Genomic DNA, 18,751 nt, shown 5'->3' with positions numbered 1-18,751 from the left:
CCCCTATGTCACCTGTCATCACTCATGTCACCTCTCATCACTCCTATGTCACCTCTCATCACCCCTATGTCACCTGTCATCACTCATGTCACCTCTCATCACCCCTATGTCACCTCTCATCGCCCCTATGTCACCTCTCATCGCCCCTATGTCACCTCTCATCACCCCTATGTCACCTGTCATCACTCATGTCACCTCTCATCACCCCTATGTCACCTCTCATCGCCCCTATGTCACCTCTCATCGCCCCTATGTCACCCCTCATCGCCCCTATGTCACCTCTCATCACCCCTATGTCACCTCTCATCACTCATGTCACCTCTCATCGCCCCTATGTCACCTCTCATCACCCCTATGTCACCTCTCATCACCCCTATGTCACCCCTCATCGCCCCTATGTCACCTCTCATCACCCCTATGTCACCCCTCATCACCCCTATGTCACCTCTCATCGCCCCTATGTCACCTCTCATCGCCCCTATGTCACCCCTCATCGCCCCTATGTCACCTCTCATCACCCCTATGTCACCTCTCATCACTCATGTCACCTCTCATCGCCCCTATGTCACCTCTCAACACCCCTATGTCACCTCTCATCACTCATGTCACCTCTCATCGCCCCTATGTCACCTGTCATCACTCATGTCACCTCTCATCGCCCCTATGTCACCTCTCATCACTCATGTCACCTCTCATCGCCCCTATGTAACCTCTCATGACCCCTATGTCACCTCTCATCGCCCCTATGTCACCTCTCATCGCCCCTATGTCACCTCTCATGACCCCTATGTCGCCTCTCATCGCCCCTATGTCACCTCTCATCACCCCTATGTCACCTCTCATCGCCCCTATATCACCTCTCATCACTCATGTCACCTCTCATCACCCATGTCACCTCTCATCGCCCCTATGTCACCTCTCATGACCCCTATGTCACCTCTCATCGCCCCTATGTCACCTCTCATCGCCCCTATGTCACCTGTCATCACTCATGTCACCTCTCATCGCCCCTATGTCACCTGTCATCACTCATGTCACCTCTCATCGCCCCTATGTCACCTGTCATCACTCATGTCACCTCTCATCGCCCCTATGTCACCTCTCATCGCCCCTATGTCACCTCTCATCGCCCCTATGTCACCTCTCATCGCCCCTATGTCACCTGTCATCACCCCTATGTCACCTCTCATCACCCCTATGTCACTCTCATCACTCATGTCACCTCTCATCACCCCTATGTCACCTCTCATCACCCCTATGTCACCTCTCATCACTCATGTCACCTCTCATCGCCCCTATGTCACCTGTCATCACTCATGTCACCTCTCATCGCCCCTATGTCACCTCTCATCACTCATGTCACCTCTCATCGCCCCTATGTCACCTCTCATGACCCCTATGTCACCTCTCATCACCCCTATATCACCTCTCATGACCCCTATGTCACCTCTCATCGCCCCTATGTCACCTCTCATCACCCCTATGTCACCTCTCATCACTCATGTCACCTCTCATCGCCCCTATGTCACCTCTCATCACCCCTATGTCACCTCTCATCACTCATGTCACCTCTCATCGCCCCTAATTCACCTGTCATCACTCATGTCACCTCTCATCGCCCCTATGTCACCTCTCATCACTCATGTCACCTCTCATCGCCCCTATGTCACCTCTCATGACCCCTATGTCACCTCTCATCACCCCTATATCACCTCTCATGACCCCTATGTCACCTCTCATCGCCCCTATGTCAACTCTCATCACCCCTATGTCACCTCTCATCACTCATGTCACCTCTCATCGCCCCTATGTCACCTCTCATCAATCATGTCACCTCTCATCGCCCCTATGTCACCTCTCATCACTCATGTCACCTCTCATCACCCCCATGTCACCTCTCATCACTCATGTCACCTCTCATCACCCCTATGTCACCTCTCATCACTCATGTCACCTCTCATCACCCCTATGTCACCTCTCATCACTCATGTCACCTCTCATCACCCCCATGTCACCTCTCATCACTCATGTCACCTCTCATCACCCCTATGTCACCTCTCATCAATCATGTCACCTTTCATCGCCCCTATGTCACCTCTCATCACTCATGTCACCTCTCATCGCACCTATGTCACCTCTCATGACTCATGTCACCTCTCATCGCCCCTATGTCACCTCTCATCGCCCCTATGTCACCTCTCATGACCCCTATGTCACCTCTCATCGCCCCTATGTCACCTCTCATCACCCCTATGTCACCTCTCATCACCCCTATGTCACCTCTAATCGCCCCTATGTCACCTCTCAAGACCCCTATGTCACCTCTCATCACCCCTATGTCACCTCTCATCACCCCTATGTCACCTCTCATCACCCCTATGTCACCTCCCATCGCCCCTATGTCACCTCTCATCGCCCCTATGTCACCTCCCATCGCCCCTATGTCACCTGTCATCACCCCTATGTCACCTCTCATCACCCCTATGTCACCTCTCATCGCCCCTATGTCACCTGTCATCACCCCTATGTCACCTCTCATCAATCATGTCAACTCTCATCACCCCTGTCACCTCTCATCGCCCCTATGTCACCTGTCATCACCCCTATGTCACCTCTCATCAATCATGTCACCTCTCATCGCCCCTATGTCACCTCTCATCGCCTCTATGTCACCTCTCATCACTCATGTCACCTCTCATCGCCCCTATGTCACCTCTCATCGCCCCTATGTCACCTCTCATCGCCCCTATGTCACCTGTCATCACTCATGTCACCTCTCATCGCCCCTATGTCACCTCTCATCGCCCCTATGTCACCTCTCATCACCCCTATGTCACCTCTCATCACCCCTATGTCACCTGTCATCACCCCTATGTCACCTCTCATCAATCATGTCACCTCTCATCGCCCCTATGTCACCTCTCATCGCCCCTATGTCACCTCTCATCGCCCATGTCACCTCTCATCGCCCCTATGTCACCTCTCATCGCCCCTATGTCACCTCTCATCGCCCCTATGTCACCTGTCATCACCCCTATGTCACCTCTCATCAATCATGTCACCTCTCATCGCCCCTATGTCACCTCTCATCGCCCCTATGTCACCTGTCATCACTCATGTCACCTCTCATCACCCCTATGTCACCCCTCATCGCCCCTTTGTCACCTCTCATCACCCCTATGTCACCTCTCATCGCCCCTATGTCACCTGTCATCACCCCTATGTCACCTCTCATCAATCATGTCACCTCTCATCGCCCCTATGTCACCTCTCATCGCCCCTATGTCACCTCTCATCACTCATGTCACCTCTCATCACCCCTATGTCACCTCTCATCGCCCCTATGTCACCTGTCATCACCCCTATGTCACCTCTCATCAATCATGTCACCTCTCATCGCCCCTATGTCACCTCTCATCGCCCCTATGTCACCTCTCATCACTCATGTCACCTCTCATCGCCCCTATGTCACCTCTCATCGCCCCTATGTCACCTCTCATCGCCCCTATGTCAACTGTCATCACTCATGTCGCCTCTCATCGCCCTTATGTCACCTGTCATCACTCATGTCACCTCTCATCGCCCCTATGTCACCTCTCATCGCCCCTATGTCACCTCTCATCGCCCCTATGTCACCTCTCATCACCCCTATGTCACCTCTCATCACCCCTATGTCACCTCTCATCGCCCCTATGTCACCTCTCATCACCCCTATGTCACCTCTCATCGCCCCTATGTCACCTCTCATCGCCCCTATGTCACCTCTCATCACTCATGTCACCTCTCATCGCCCCTATGTCACCTCTCATCGCCCCTATGTCACCTCTCATCGCCCCTATGTCACCTCTCCTAGCCCCTATGTCACCTCTCATCGCCCCTATGTCACCTCTCATCGCCCCTATGTCACCTCTAATGACCCCTATGTCACCTCTCATCGCCCCTATATCACCTCTCATCGCCCCTATGTCACCTCTCATCACTCATGTCACCTCTCATCGCCCCTATGTCACCTGTCATCACTCATGTCACCTCTCATCGCCCCTATGTCACCTGTCATCACTCATGTCACCTCTCATCGCCCCTATGTCACCTCTCATCGCCCCTATGTCACCTCTCATCGCCCCTATGTAACCTCTCATCACTCATGTCACCTCTCATCGCCCCTATGTCACCTGTCATCACTCATGTCACCTCTCATCACCCCTATGTCACCTCTCATCGCCCCTATGTGACCTCTCATCGCCCCTATGTCACCTCTCATCGCCCCTATGTCACCTGTCATCACTCATGTCACCTCTCATCACCCCTATGTCACCTCTCATCACCCCTATGTCACCTGTCATCACTCATGTCACCTCTCATCACCCCTATGTCACCTGTCATCACTCATGTCACCTCTCATCGCCCCTATGTCACCCCTCATCGCCCCTATGTCACCTCTCATCACCCCTATGTCACCTCTCATCACTCATGTCACCTCTCATCGCCCCTATGTCACCTGTCATCACTCATGTCACCTCTCATCGCCCCTATGTCACCTGTCATCACTCATGTCACCTCTCATCGCCCCTATGTCACCTCTCATCGCCCCTATGTCACCTCTCATCGACCCTATGTCACCTGTCATCACTCATGTCACCTCTCATCACCCCTATGTCACCTCTCATCGCCCCTATGTGACCTCTCATCGCCCCTATGTCACCTCTCATCGCCCCTATGTCACCTGTCATCACTCATGTCACCTCTCATCACCCCTATGTCACCTCTCATCGCCCCTATGTCACCTGTCATCACTCATGTCACCTCTCATCACTCCTATGTCACCTCTCATCACCCCTATGTCACCTGTCATCACTCATGTCACCTCTCATCACCCCTATGTCACCTCTCATCGCCCCTATGTCACCTCTCATCGCCCCTATGTCACCCCTCATCGCCCCTATGTCACCTCTCATCACCCCTATGTCACCTCTCATCACTCATGTCACCTCTCATCGCCCCTATGTCACCTCTCATCACCCCTATGTCACCTCTCATGACCCCTATGTCACCCCTCATCGCCCCTATGTCACCTCTCATCACCCCTATGTCACCTCTCATCACCCCTATGTCACCTCTCATCACTCATGTCACCTCTCATCGCCCCTATGTCACCTCTCATCGCCCCTATGTCACCTCTCATCGCCCCTATGTCACCTCTCATCACCCCTATGTCACCTCTCATCACTCATGTCACCTCTCATCGCCCCTATGTCACCTCTCATCACCCCTATGTCACCTCTCATGACCCCTATGTCACCTCTCATCGCCCCTATGTCACCTCTCATCGCCCCTATGTCACCCCTCATCGCCCCTATGTCACCTCTCATCACCCCTATGTCACCTCTCATCACTCATGTCACCTCTCATCGCCCCTATGTCACCTCTCAACACCCCTATGTCACCTCTCATCACTCATGTCACCTCTCATCGCCCCTATGTCACCTGTCATCACTCATGTCACCTCTCATCGCCCCTATGTCACCTCTCATCACTCATGTCACCTCTCATCGCCCCTATGTAACCTCTCATGACCCCTATGTCACCTCTCATCGCCCCTATGTCACCTCTCATCGCCCCTATGTCACCTCTCATGACCCCTATGTCGCCTCTCATCGCCCCTATGTCACCTCTCATCACCCCTATGTCACCTCTCATCGCCCCTATATCACCTCTCATCACTCATGTCACCTCTCATCACCCATGTCACCTCTCATCGCCCCTATGTCACCTCTCATGACCCCTATGTCACCTCTCATCGCCCCTATGTCACCTCTCATCGCCCCTATGTCACCTGTCATCACTCATGTCACCTCTCATCGCCCCTATGTCACCTGTCATCACTCATGTCACCTCTCATCGCCCCTATGTCACCTGTCATCACTCATGTCACCTCTCATCGCCCCTATGTCACCTCTCATCGCCCCTATGTCACCTCTCATCGCCCCTATGTCACCTCTCATCGCCCCTATGTCACCTGTCATCACCCCTATGTCACCTCTCATCACCCCTATGTCACTCTCATCACTCATGTCACCTCTCATCACCCCTATGTCACCTCTCATCACCCCTATGTCACCTCTCATCACTCATGTCACCTCTCATCGCCCCTATGTCACCTGTCATCACTCATGTCACCTCTCATCGCCCCTATGTCACCTCTCATCACTCATGTCACCTCTCATCGCCCCTATGTCACCTCTCATGACCCCTATGTCACCTCTCATCACCCCTATATCACCTCTCATGACCCCTATGTCACCTCTCATCGCCCCTATGTCACCTCTCATCACCCCTATGTCACCTCTCATCACTCATGTCACCTCTCATCGCCCCTATGTCACCTCTCATCACCCCTATGTCACCTCTCATCACTCATGTCACCTCTCATCGCCCCTAATTCACCTGTCATCACTCATGTCACCTCTCATCGCCCCTATGTCACCTCTCATCACTCATGTCACCTCTCATCGCCCCTATGTCACCTCTCATGACCCCTATGTCACCTCTCATCACCCCTATATCACCTCTCATGACCCCTATGTCACCTCTCATCGCCCCTATGTCAACTCTCATCACCCCTATGTCACCTCTCATCACTCATGTCACCTCTCATCGCCCCTATGTCACCTCTCATCAATCATGTCACCTCTCATCGCCCCTATGTCACCTCTCATCACTCATGTCACCTCTCATCACCCCCATGTCACCTCTCATCACTCATGTCACCTCTCATCACCCCTATGTCACCTCTCATCAATCATGTCACCTCTCATCACCCCTATGTCACCTCTCATCACTCATGTCACCTCTCATCACCCCTATGTCACCTCTCATCACTCATGTCACCTCTCATCACCCCCATGTCACCTCTCATCACTCATGTCACCTCTCATCACCCCTATGTCACCTCTCATCAATCATGTCACCTTTCATCGCCCCTATGTCACCTCTCATCACTCATGTCACCTCTCATCGCACCTATGTCACCTCTCATGACTCATGTCACCTCTCATCGCCCCTATGTCACCTCTCATCGCCCCTATGTCACCTCTCATCGCCCCTATGTCACCTCTCATGACCCCTATGTCACCTCTCATCGCCCCTATGTCACCTCTCATCACCCCTATGTCACCTCTCATCACCCCTATGTCACCTCTCATCACCCCTATGTCACCTCTAATCGCCCCTATGTCACCTCTCAAGACCCCTATGTCACCTCTCATCACCCCTATGTCACCTCTCATCACCCCTATGTCACCTCTCATCACCCCTATGTCACCTCCCATCGCCCCTATGTCACCTCTCATCGCCCCTATGTCACCTCTCATCACCCCTATGTCACCTCCCATCGCCCCTATGTCACCTGTCATCACCCCTATGTCACCTCTCATCACCCCTATGTCACCTCTCATCGCCCCTATGTCACCTGTCATCACCCCTATGTCACCTCTCATCAATCATGTCAACTCTCATCACCCCTGTCACCTCTCATCGCCCCTATGTCACCTGTCATCACCCCTATGTCACCTCTCATCAATCATGTCACCTCTCATCGCCCCTATGTCACCTCTCATCGCCCCTATGTCACCTCTCATCACTCATGTCACCTCTCATCGCCCCTATGTCACCTCTCATCGCCCCTATGTCACCTGTCATCACTCATGTCACCTCTCATCGCCCCTATGTCACCTCTCATCGCCCCTATGTCACCTCTCATCACCCCTATGTCACCTCTCATCACCCCTATGTCACCTGTCATCACCCCTATGTCACCTCTCATCAATCATGTCACCTCTCATCGCCCCTATGTCACCTCTCATCGCCCCTATGTCACCTCTCATCGCCCATGTCACCTCTCATCGCCCCTATGTCACCTCTCATCGCCCCTATGTCACCTCTCATCGCCCCTATGTCACCTGTCATCACCCCTATGTCACCTCTCATCAATCATGTCACCTCTCATCGCCCCTATGTCACCTCTCATCGCCCCTATGTCACCTGTCATCACTCATGTCACCTCTCATCACCCCTATGTCACCCCTCATCGCCCCTTTGTCACCTCTCATCACCCCTATGTCACCTCTCATCGCCCCTATGTCACCTGTCATCACCCCTATGTCACCTCTCATCAATCATGTCACCTCTCATCGCCCCTATGTCACCTCTCATCGCCCCTATGTCACCTCTCATCACTCATGTCACCTCTCATCACCCCTATGTCACCTCTCATCACCCCTATGTCACCTCTCATCGCCCCTATGTCACCTCTCATCGCCCCTATGTCACCTCTCATCGCCCCTATGTCACCTCTCATCACCCCTATGTCACCTCTCATCACTCATGTCACCTCTCATCACCCCTATGTCACCTCTCATCACCCCTATGTCACCTCTCATCGCCCCTATGTCACCTCTCATCGCACCTATGTCACCTCTCATCGCCCCTATGTCACCTCTCTTCGCCCCTATGTCACCCCTCATAGCCCCTATGTCACCTCTCATGACCCCTATGTCACCTCTCATCGCCCCTATGTCACCTCTCATCACCCCTATGTCACCTCTCATCACCCCTATGTCACCTCTAATCGCCCCTATGTCACCTCTCAAGACCCCTATGTCACCTCTCATCACCCCTATGTCACCTCTCATCGCCCCTATGTCACCTCTCATCACCCCTATGTCACCTCTCATCGCCCTTATGTCACCTCTCATCGCCCCTATGTCACCTCTCATCACCCCTATGTCACCTCTCATGACCCCTATATCACCTCTAATCGCCCCTATGTCACCTCTCATCGCCCCTATGTCACCTCTCATTGCCCCTATGTCACCTGTCATCACTCATGTCACCTCTCATCGCCCCTATGTCACCTCTCATCGCCCCCATGTCACCTCTCATCGCCCCTATGTCACCTCTCATCACTCATGTCAGCTGTCATCGCCCCTATGTCACCTCTCATCGCCCCTATGTCACCTCTCATCACTCATGTCACCTCTCATCACCCCTATGTCACCTCTCATCGCCCCTATGTCACCTCTCATCACCCCTATGTCACCTCTCATCGCCCCTATGTCACCTGTCATCACCCCTATGTCACCTCTCATCAATCATGTCACCTCTCATCGCCCCTATGTCACCTCTCATCGCCCCTATGTCACCTGTCATCACTCATGTCACCTCTCATCACCCCTATGTCACCTCTCATCGCCCCTATGTCACCTGTCATCACTCATGTCACCTCTCATCACCCCTATGTCACCTCTCATCGCCCCTATGTCACCTCTCATCACTCATGTCACCTCTCATCGCCCCTATGTCACCTCCCATCGCTCCTATGTCACCTCTCATCGCCCCTATGTCACCTCTCATCGCCCCTATGTCACCTCCCATCGCCCCTATGTCACCTCCCATCGCCCCTATGTCACCTGTCATCACCCCTATGTCACCTCTCATCAATCATGTCACCTCTCATCGCCCCTATGTCACCTCTCATCGCCCCTATGTCACCTGTCATCACTCATGTCACCTCTCATCACCCCTATGTCACCTCTCATCACTCATGTCACCTCTCATCATCCCTATGTCAGCTCTCATCGCCCCTATGTCACCTCTCATCGCCCTTATGTCACCTGTCATCACCCCTATGTCACCTCTCATCAATCATGTCACCTCTCATCGCCCCTATGTCACCTCTCATCGCCCCTATGTCACCTCTCATGACCCCTATGTCACCTCTCATCGCCCCTATGTCACCTCTCATCAATCATGTCACCTCTCATCGCCCCTATGTCACCTCTCATGACCCCTATGTCACCTCTCATCGCCCCTATGTCACCTCTCATCACCCCTATGTCACCTCTCATGACCCCTATGTCGCCTCTCATCGCCCCTATGTCACCTCTCATCACCCCTATGTCACCTCTCATCACCCCTATGTCACCTCTCATGACCCCTATGTCACCTCTCATCGCCCTTATGTCACCTCTGATCGCCCCTATGTCACCCTTCATCACCCCTATGTCACCACTCATCGCCCCTATGTCACCTCTAATCGCCCCTATGTCACCTCTCATGACCCCTATGTCACCTCTCATGACCCCTATGTCACCTCTCATCGCCCCTATGTCACCTCTCATCGCCCCTATGTCACCTCTCATCGCCCCTATGTCAACTGTCATCACTCATGTCGCCTCTCATCGCCCTTATGTCACCTGTCATCACTCATGTCACCTCTCATCGCCCCTATGTCACCTCTCATCGCCCCTATGTCACCTCTCATCGCCCCTATGTCACCTCTCATCGCCCCTATGTCACCTCTCCTAGCCCCTATGTCACCTCTCATCGCCCCTATGTCACCTCTCATCGCCCCTATGTCACCTCTAATGACCCCTATGTCACCTCTCATCGCCCCTATATCACCTCTCATCGCCCCTATGTCACCTCTCATCACTCATGTCACCTCTCATCGCCCCTATGTCACCTGTCATCACTCATGTCACCTCTCATCGCCCCTATGTCACCTGTCATCACTCATGTCACCTCTCATCGCCCCTATGTCACCTCTCATCGCCCCTATGTCACCTCTCTTCGCCCCTATGTAACCTCTCATCACTCATGTCACCTCTCATCGCCCCTATGTCACCTGTCATCACTCATGTCACCTCTCATCACCCCTATGTCACCTCTCATCGCCCCTATGTGACCTCTCATCGCCCCTATGTCACCTCTCATCGCCCCTATGTCACCTGTCATCACTCATGTCACCTCTCATCACCCCTATGTCACCTCTCATCACCCCTATGTCACCTGTCATCACTCATGTCACCTCTCATCACCCCTATGTCACCTCTCATCGCCCCTATGTCACCTCTCATCGCCCCTATGTCACCCCTCATCGCCCCTATGTCACCTCTCATCACCCCTATGTCACCTCTCATCACTCATGTCACCTCTCATCGCCCCTATGTCACCTCTCATCACCCCTATGTCACCTCTCATGACCCCTATGTCACCCCTCATCGCCCCTTTGTCACCTCTCATCACCCCTATGTCACCCCTCATCACCCCTATGTCACCTCTCATCGCCCCTATGTCACCTCTCATCGCCCCTATGTCACCCCTCATCGCCCCTATGTCACCTCTCATCACCCCTATGTCACCTCTCATCACTCATGTCACCTCTCATCGCCCCTATGTCACCTGTCATCACTCATGTCACCTCTCATCGCCCCTATGTCACCTCTCATCACTCATGTCACCTCTCATCGCCCCTATGTCACCTCTCATGACCCCTATGTCACCTCTCATCGCCCCTATGTCACCTCTCATCGCCCCTATGTCACCTCTCATGACCCCTATGTCGCCTCTCATCGCCCCTATGTCACCTCTCATCGCCCCTATGTCACCTCCCATCACCCCTATGTCATCTCTCATCACCCCTATGTCACCTCTCATCACTCATGTCACCTCTCATCACCCCTATGTCACCTCTCATCGCCCCTATGTCACCTCTCATCACTCATGTCACCTCTCATCACCCATGTCACCTCTCATCGCCCCTATGTCACCTCTCATCGCCCCTATGTCACCTCTCATGACCCCTATGTCACCTCTCATCGCCCCTATGTCACCTCTCATCGCCCCTATGTCACCTGTCATCACTCATGTCACCTCTCATCGCCCCTATGTCACCTGTCATCACTCATGTCACCTCTCATCTCCCCTATGTCACCTGTCATCACTCATGTCACCTCTCATCGCCCCTATGTCACCTCTCATCGCCCCTATGTCACCTCTCATCGCCCCTATGTCACCTCTCATCGCCCCTATGTCACCTGTCATCACCCCTATGTCACCTCTCATCACCCCTATGTCACCTCTCATCACTCATGTCACCTCTCATCACTCCTATGTCACCTCTCATCACCCCTATGTCACCTGTCATCACTCATGTCACCTCTCATCGCCCCTATGTCACCTCTCATCACTCATGTCACCTCTCATCGCCCCTATGTCACCTCTCATGACCCCTATGTCACCTCTCATCACCCCTATATCACCTCTCATGACCCCTATGTCACCTCTCATCGCCCCTATGTCAACTCTCATCACCCCTATGTCACCTCTCATCACTCATGTCACCTCTCATCACCCCCATGTCACCTCTCATCACTCATGTCACCTCTCATCACCCCTATGTCACCTCTCATCACTCATGTCACCTCTCATCACCCCTATGTCACCTCTCATCACTCATGTCACCTCTCATCACCCCCATGTCACCTCTCATCACTCATGTCACCTCTCATCACCCCTATGTCACCTCTCATCAATCATGTCACCTCTCATCGCCCCTATGTCACCTCTCATCACTCATGTCACCTCTCATCGCACCTATGTCACCTCTCATGACTCATGTCACCTCTCATCGCCCCTATGTCACCTCTCATCGCCCCTATGTCACCTCTCATCGCCCCTATGTCACCTCTCATGACCCCTATGTCACCTCTCATCGCCCCTATGTCACCTCTCATCACCCCTATGTCACCTCTAATCGCCCCTATGTCACCTCTCAAGACCCCTATGTCACCTCTCATCACCCCTATGTCACCTCTCATCACCCCTATGTCACCTCTCATCGCCCCTATGTCACCTCTCATGACCCCTATGTCACCTCTCATCGCCCCTATGTCACCTCTCATCACCCCTATGTCACCTGTCATCACTCATGTCACCTCTCATCACCCCTATGTCACCTCTCATCGCCCCTATGTCACCTCTCATCACCCCTATGTCACCTCTAATCGCCCCTATGTCACCTCTCAAGACCCCTATGTCACCTCTGATCACCCCTATGTCACCTCTCATCACTCATGTCACCTCTCATCGCCCCTATGTCACCTCTCATCGCCCCTATGTAACCTCTCACGACCCCTATGTCACCTCTCATGACCCCTATGTCAACTCTCATCGCCCCTATGTCACCTCTCATCGCCCCTATGTCACCTGTCATCACTCATGTCGCCTCTCATCGCCCCTATGTCACCTGTCATCACTCATGTCACCTCTCATCGCCCCTATGTCACCTCTCATCGCCCCTATGTCACCTCTCATCACTCATGTCACCTGTCATCGCCCCTATGTCACCTCTCATCGCCCCTATGTCACCTCTCATCGCCCCTATGTCACCTCTCATCACCCCTATGTCACCTCTCATCGCCCCTATGTCACCTGTCATCACCCCTATGTCACCTCTCATCACCCCTATGTCACCTCTCATCGCCCCTATGTCACCTGTCATCACCCCTATGTCACCTCTCATCGCCCCTATGTCACCTGTCATCAATCATGTCACCTCTCATCACCCCTATGTCACCTCTCATCGCCCCTATGTCACCTCTCATCACCCCTATGTCACCTCTCATCAATCATGTCACCTCTCATCGCCCCTATGTCACCTCTCATCGCCCCTATGTCACCTCTCATCACTCATGTCACCTCTCATCGCCCCTATGTCACCTCTCATCGCCCCTATGTCACCTGTCATCACTCATGTCACCTCTCATCGCCCCTATGTCACCTCTCATCACCCCTATGTCACCTCTCATCGCCCCTATGTCACCTGTCATCACCCCTATGTCACCTCTCATCAATCATGTCACCTCTCATCGCCCCTATGTCACCTCTTATCGCCCCTATGTCACCTGTCATCACTCATGTCACCTCTCATCACCCCTATGTCACCTCTCATCACTCATGTCACCTCTCATCACCCCTATGTCACCTCTCATCGCCCCTATGTCACCTCTCATCACCCCTATGTCACCTCTCATCGCCCCTATGTCACCCCTCATCGCCCCTATGTCACCTCTCATGACCCCTATGTCACCTCTCATCACCCCTATGTCACCTCTCATCACCCCTATGTCACCTCTAATCGCCCCTATGTCACCTCTCATTACCCCTATGTCACCTCTCATCACTCATGTCACCTCTCATCGCCCCTATGTCACCTCTCATCACCCCTATGTCACCTCTCATCGCCCTTATGTCACCTCTCATCGCCCTTATGTCACCTCTCATCGCCCCTATGTCACCCTTCATCACCCCTATGTCACCTCTCATCGCCCCTATGTCACCTCTCATTGCCCCTATGTCACCTGTCATCACTCATGTCGCCTCTCATCGCCCCTATGTCACCTGTCATCACTCATGTCGCCTCTCATCGCCCCTATGTCACCTCTCATCGCCCCTATGTCACCTCTCATCACCCCTATGTCACCTCTCATCGCCCCTATGTCACCTGTCATCACCCCTATGTCACCTCTCATCAATCATGTCACCTCTCATCGCCCCTATGTCACCTCTCATCGCCCCTATGTCACCTGTCATCACTCATGTCACCTCTCATGACCCCTATGTCACCTCTCATCGCCCCTATGTCACCTCTCATCGCCCCTATGTCACCTCTCATCGCCCCTATGTCACCTCTCATCGCCCCTATGTCACCTCTCATCACCCCTATGTCACCTCTCATCGCCCCTATGTCACCTGTCATCACCCCTATGTCACCTCTCATCAATCATGTCACCTCTCATCGCCCCTATGTCACCTCTCATCGCCCCTATGTCACCTGTCATCACTCATGTCACCTCTCATGACCCCTATGTCACCTCTCATCGCCCCAATGTCACCTCTCATCACTCATGTCACCTCTCATCGCCCCTATGTCACCTCTCATCGCCCCTATGTCACCTCTCATCACCCCTATGTCACCTCTCATCGCCCCTATGTCACCTGTCATCACCCCTATGTCACCTCTCATCAATCATGTCACCTCTCATCGCCCCTATGTCACCTCTCATGACCCCTATGTCAACTCTCATCGCCCCTATGTCACCTCTCATCACCCCTATGTCACCTCTCATGACCCCTATGTCGCCTCTCATCGCCCCTATGTCACCTCTCATCACCCCTATGTCACCTCTCATCACCCCTATGTCACCTCTCATGACCCCTATGTCACCTCTAATCGCCCCTATGTCACCTCTCATGACCCCTATGTCACCTCTCATCGCCCCTATGTCACCTCTCATCGCCCCTATGTCACCTCTCATCGCCCCTATGTCAACTGTCATCACTCATGTCGCCTCTCATCACCCCTATGTCACCTCCCATCGCCCCTATGTCACCTCTCATCGCCCCTATGTCACCTCTCATCGCTCATGTCACCTCTCATCGCCCCTATGTCACCTCTCATCGCCCCTATGTCACCTCTCATCGCCCCTATGTCACCTCTCATCACTCATGTCGCCTCTCATTGCCCCTATGTCCCCTCTCATCACTCATATCACCTCTCATCGCCCCTATGTCACCTCTCATCGCCCCTATGTCAACTCTCATCACCCCTATGTCACCTCTCATCGCCCCTATGTCACCTCTCATCACTCATGTCACCTCTCATCGCCCCTATGTCACCTCTCATGACCCCTATGTCACCTCTCATGACCCCTATGTCACCTCTCATCGCCCCTATGTCACCTCTCATCGCCCCTATGTCACCTCTCATCGCCCCAATTTAACCTCACATGACCTCTATGTCACCTCTCATCACCCCATGTCACCCCTCATCGCCCCTATGTTACCTCTCATCGCCCGTATGTCACCTCTCATCGCCCCTATGTCACCTCTCATCGCCCCTATGTCACATCTCATCGCCCCTATGTTACCTATCATCTCCCCTAAGTCACCTCTCATCGCCCCTATTTAACCTCTCATGACCCCTATTTAACCTCTCATGACCCCTATGTCACCTCTCATCACCCCTATGTCACCTCTCATCGCCCCTATGTCACCTCTCATGACCCCTATGTCACCTCTCATCACCCCTATGTCACCTCTCATGACCCATATGTCACCTCTCATCACCCCTATGTCACCTCTCATCGCCTCTGTCATCTCTCATCGCCCCTATGTCACCTCTCATCCCCTCTATGTCACCTCTCATCCCCTCTATGTCACCTCTCATCGCCCCTATGTCACCTCTCATAGCCCTATGTCACCTCTCATCGCCCCTATGTCACCTCTCATCGCCCCTATGTCACCTCTCATCGCCCCTATGTCTGATCTCCTCGCCCTTAAGTCACTTCTTATCATCCCTGTCATCTCTCAGCACCCCTATGTCAACGCTTATTACCCCTATGTCACCAATCATTGCCCCTAGGCACCGTATTGCGGTGATCGGGATACTGGTATGGGGTATGGTGGTTATTAGGATGCTGGTATGGGGTGTGGCGGTGATCAGGACGCTGGTATGGGGTATGGAGGTGATCAGGATGCTGGTATGGGGTATGGAGGTGATCAGGACGCTGGTATGGCGTATGGTGGTGATCAGGACGCTGGTATGGGGTATGGCGGTGATCAGAAGGCTGGTATGGGGTATGGTGGTGATCAGGACGCTGGTATGGGGTATGGCGGTGATCAGGACGCTGGTATGGGGTATGGAGGTGATCAGGACGCTGGTATGGGGTATGGAGGTGATCAGGACGCTGGTATGGGGTATGGAGGTGATCAGGATGCTGGTATGGGGTGTGGCGGTGATCAGGGCGCTGGTATGGGGTATGGAGGTGATCAGGACGCTGGTATGGGGTATGGAGGTGATCAGGAGGCTGGTATGGGGTATGGCGGTGATCAGGACGCTGGTATGGGGTATGGTGGTGATCAGGATGCTGGTATGGGGTATGGCGGTGATCAGGACGCTGGTATGGGGTATGGAGGTGATCAGGATGCTGGTATGGGGTATGGAGGTGATCAGGACGCTGGTATGGGGTATGGTGGTGATCAGGATGCTGGAATGGGGTATGGCGGTGATCAGGATGCTGGTATGGGGTATGGCGGTGATCAGGACTCTGGTATGGGGTATGGAGGTGATCAGGACGCTGGTATGGGGTATGGCGGTGATCAGGACACTGGTATGGGGTATGGTGGTGATCAGGACGCTGGTATGTGGTATGGAGATGATCAGGATGCTGGTATGGGGTATGGTGGTGATCAGGACGCTGGTATGGGGGTGATCAGGACGCTGGTATGGGGTATGATGGTGATCAGGACCCTGGTATGGGGTATGGAGGTGATCAGGATGCTGGTATGGGGTATGGAGGTGATGAGGACGCTGGTATGGGGTATGGAGGTGATCAGGACCCTGGTATGGGGTATGGAGGTGATCAGGACGCAGGTATGGGGTATGGAGGAAATCCTCCAAGGTGACTCCCGGGTTGTCAGGAGGGATGAGTTAAAAACACAAATCTCAACCCACCTGAGCAACCAAAGCTGCAAACCAATCACGTGAAAACAAGGCGTGTGTACATGAAATGCTTCCGCTGTCTGTGATTGGCTGTCAGCTGTGACGGCTTCAAAGCAGGATATACATGGCGCTGTGCTATCACCCCCTATAGTAGACGGTTGGGGTACACAGGGAGTAATGTGGGGGGATCTCTGTATATACACAGCTCTGTACTGTCACCCCCTATAGTAGACGGTTGGGGTACACAGGGAGTAATGTGGGGGGATCTCTGTATATACACAGCGCTGTCCCCCCCCCCCCAGTAGATGGTTTCACCCATTCACCGCAGTGGGGAAGAAGAAATCACTGCGGTGGGGGAGGGGGGTGGAAGAGTCCTCTGACCCCCAGAAATGATGGGATTGTTTTGCAGGATTTCCTGGTGTTCGGGGAATATACAGGACATCCAGCCATTGCACATAATGCAGTTTCAGCGCAGTGCACTCTATTCCTGCAGGGAACTTGCACTCGGCTTCACTGGACGTCTATAACAAGTCTAAGGACACTTTCCTGTATTTTTTATCCCCTCAATACCAGCCGGGTTCCTGATTATCAAAATATGAGACGTCACCCCGGGGGGCACACCTTCATTTTGGGGTGTTCCCACTACCCTCCCCCCCCCCGCTTCGTTTTTGTTTGAGATGTTCTTCTTACCAGGACGTCAGGGGAGGCGATTTCTTGTAAATCTCAGAACTTCCACTCGGTGTTCCGTTATTTCTTCCCCAGAGACGTTCAGAATACAGGAAATCTACGGAGAGAAATGATTGGTTTATCCATCGACTTCATAGATTTCAGAGTAAAAAGGGAAATGTTTAATTCAGTCTTTGTGTTCTGTATATAGAAAGATATAAACACTATGACCCCCCCTCCCCATAGGAAAGCTGAGTGTCTGTATACAAGGAGTCGGGGGCAGGGCTGGATGGTGGAGTGATTGTCAGTCCAACGATCAGAGCCGTGTGCAGTGAGGATCGATCTGCTATTGGACGACTATTACCGGCTGCTACAGGATATATACTGTATGACCAGATATAGACCCCCCCTCCCCCTCCCAATAACTGATCTGTATGGTGAATTCACCCCTCACACCCCCACAATAAACAGAATGATTTGCAGCAGCAGCCAAGGAATTCAAATTTAACCATTAGCGGCCCGGCCAATGGCCGTTTGGCGGCTTCAAATGCGCTCCTGTATTCCGGGTGCACACCATTTGGCGTGCTCCCGCACATGCGCAGTTTGCGGCACAGCAGCGGGATCTGCCACGGGCCGTGTACCTCGGACACGGCCGATGACAGATCCGAGTACCGGCTCCCGTAGCTGGTACCATGTGACCTGCTGTGACCAATCACAGCAGGTCACATGATAGTTGTATAC

At 53.3% G+C, this 18,751-nt stretch overlaps 1 long non-coding RNA gene across 6 annotated transcripts in view; it reads right to left on the bottom strand.

Annotated features, from left to right (window-relative positions):
• Window positions 1-18,751, bottom strand: part of LOC149443917 (uncharacterized) — a 496,075-nt gene that overhangs the window by 177,986 nt on the left and 299,338 nt on the right. For all 6 annotated transcript variants that reach the window (XR_016306595.1, XR_016306594.1, XR_016306593.1 and 3 more), the window contains one exon: window positions 18,035-18,128. This is a non-coding gene — a long non-coding RNA (uncharacterized LOC149443917). The remainder of the gene's footprint in view (window positions 1-18,034; window positions 18,129-18,751) is intronic.

Source organism: Staurois parvus, unplaced genomic scaffold (assembly GCF_062004578.1).
Source record: "Staurois parvus isolate SC_StPar_1 unplaced genomic scaffold, SC_StPar_1.0 ptg000826l, whole genome shotgun sequence".
Classification (NCBI taxonomy): Eukaryota; Metazoa; Chordata; class Amphibia; order Anura; family Ranidae; genus Staurois; species Staurois parvus.
This window is presented reverse-complemented; position numbering and strand designations above follow the sequence as displayed.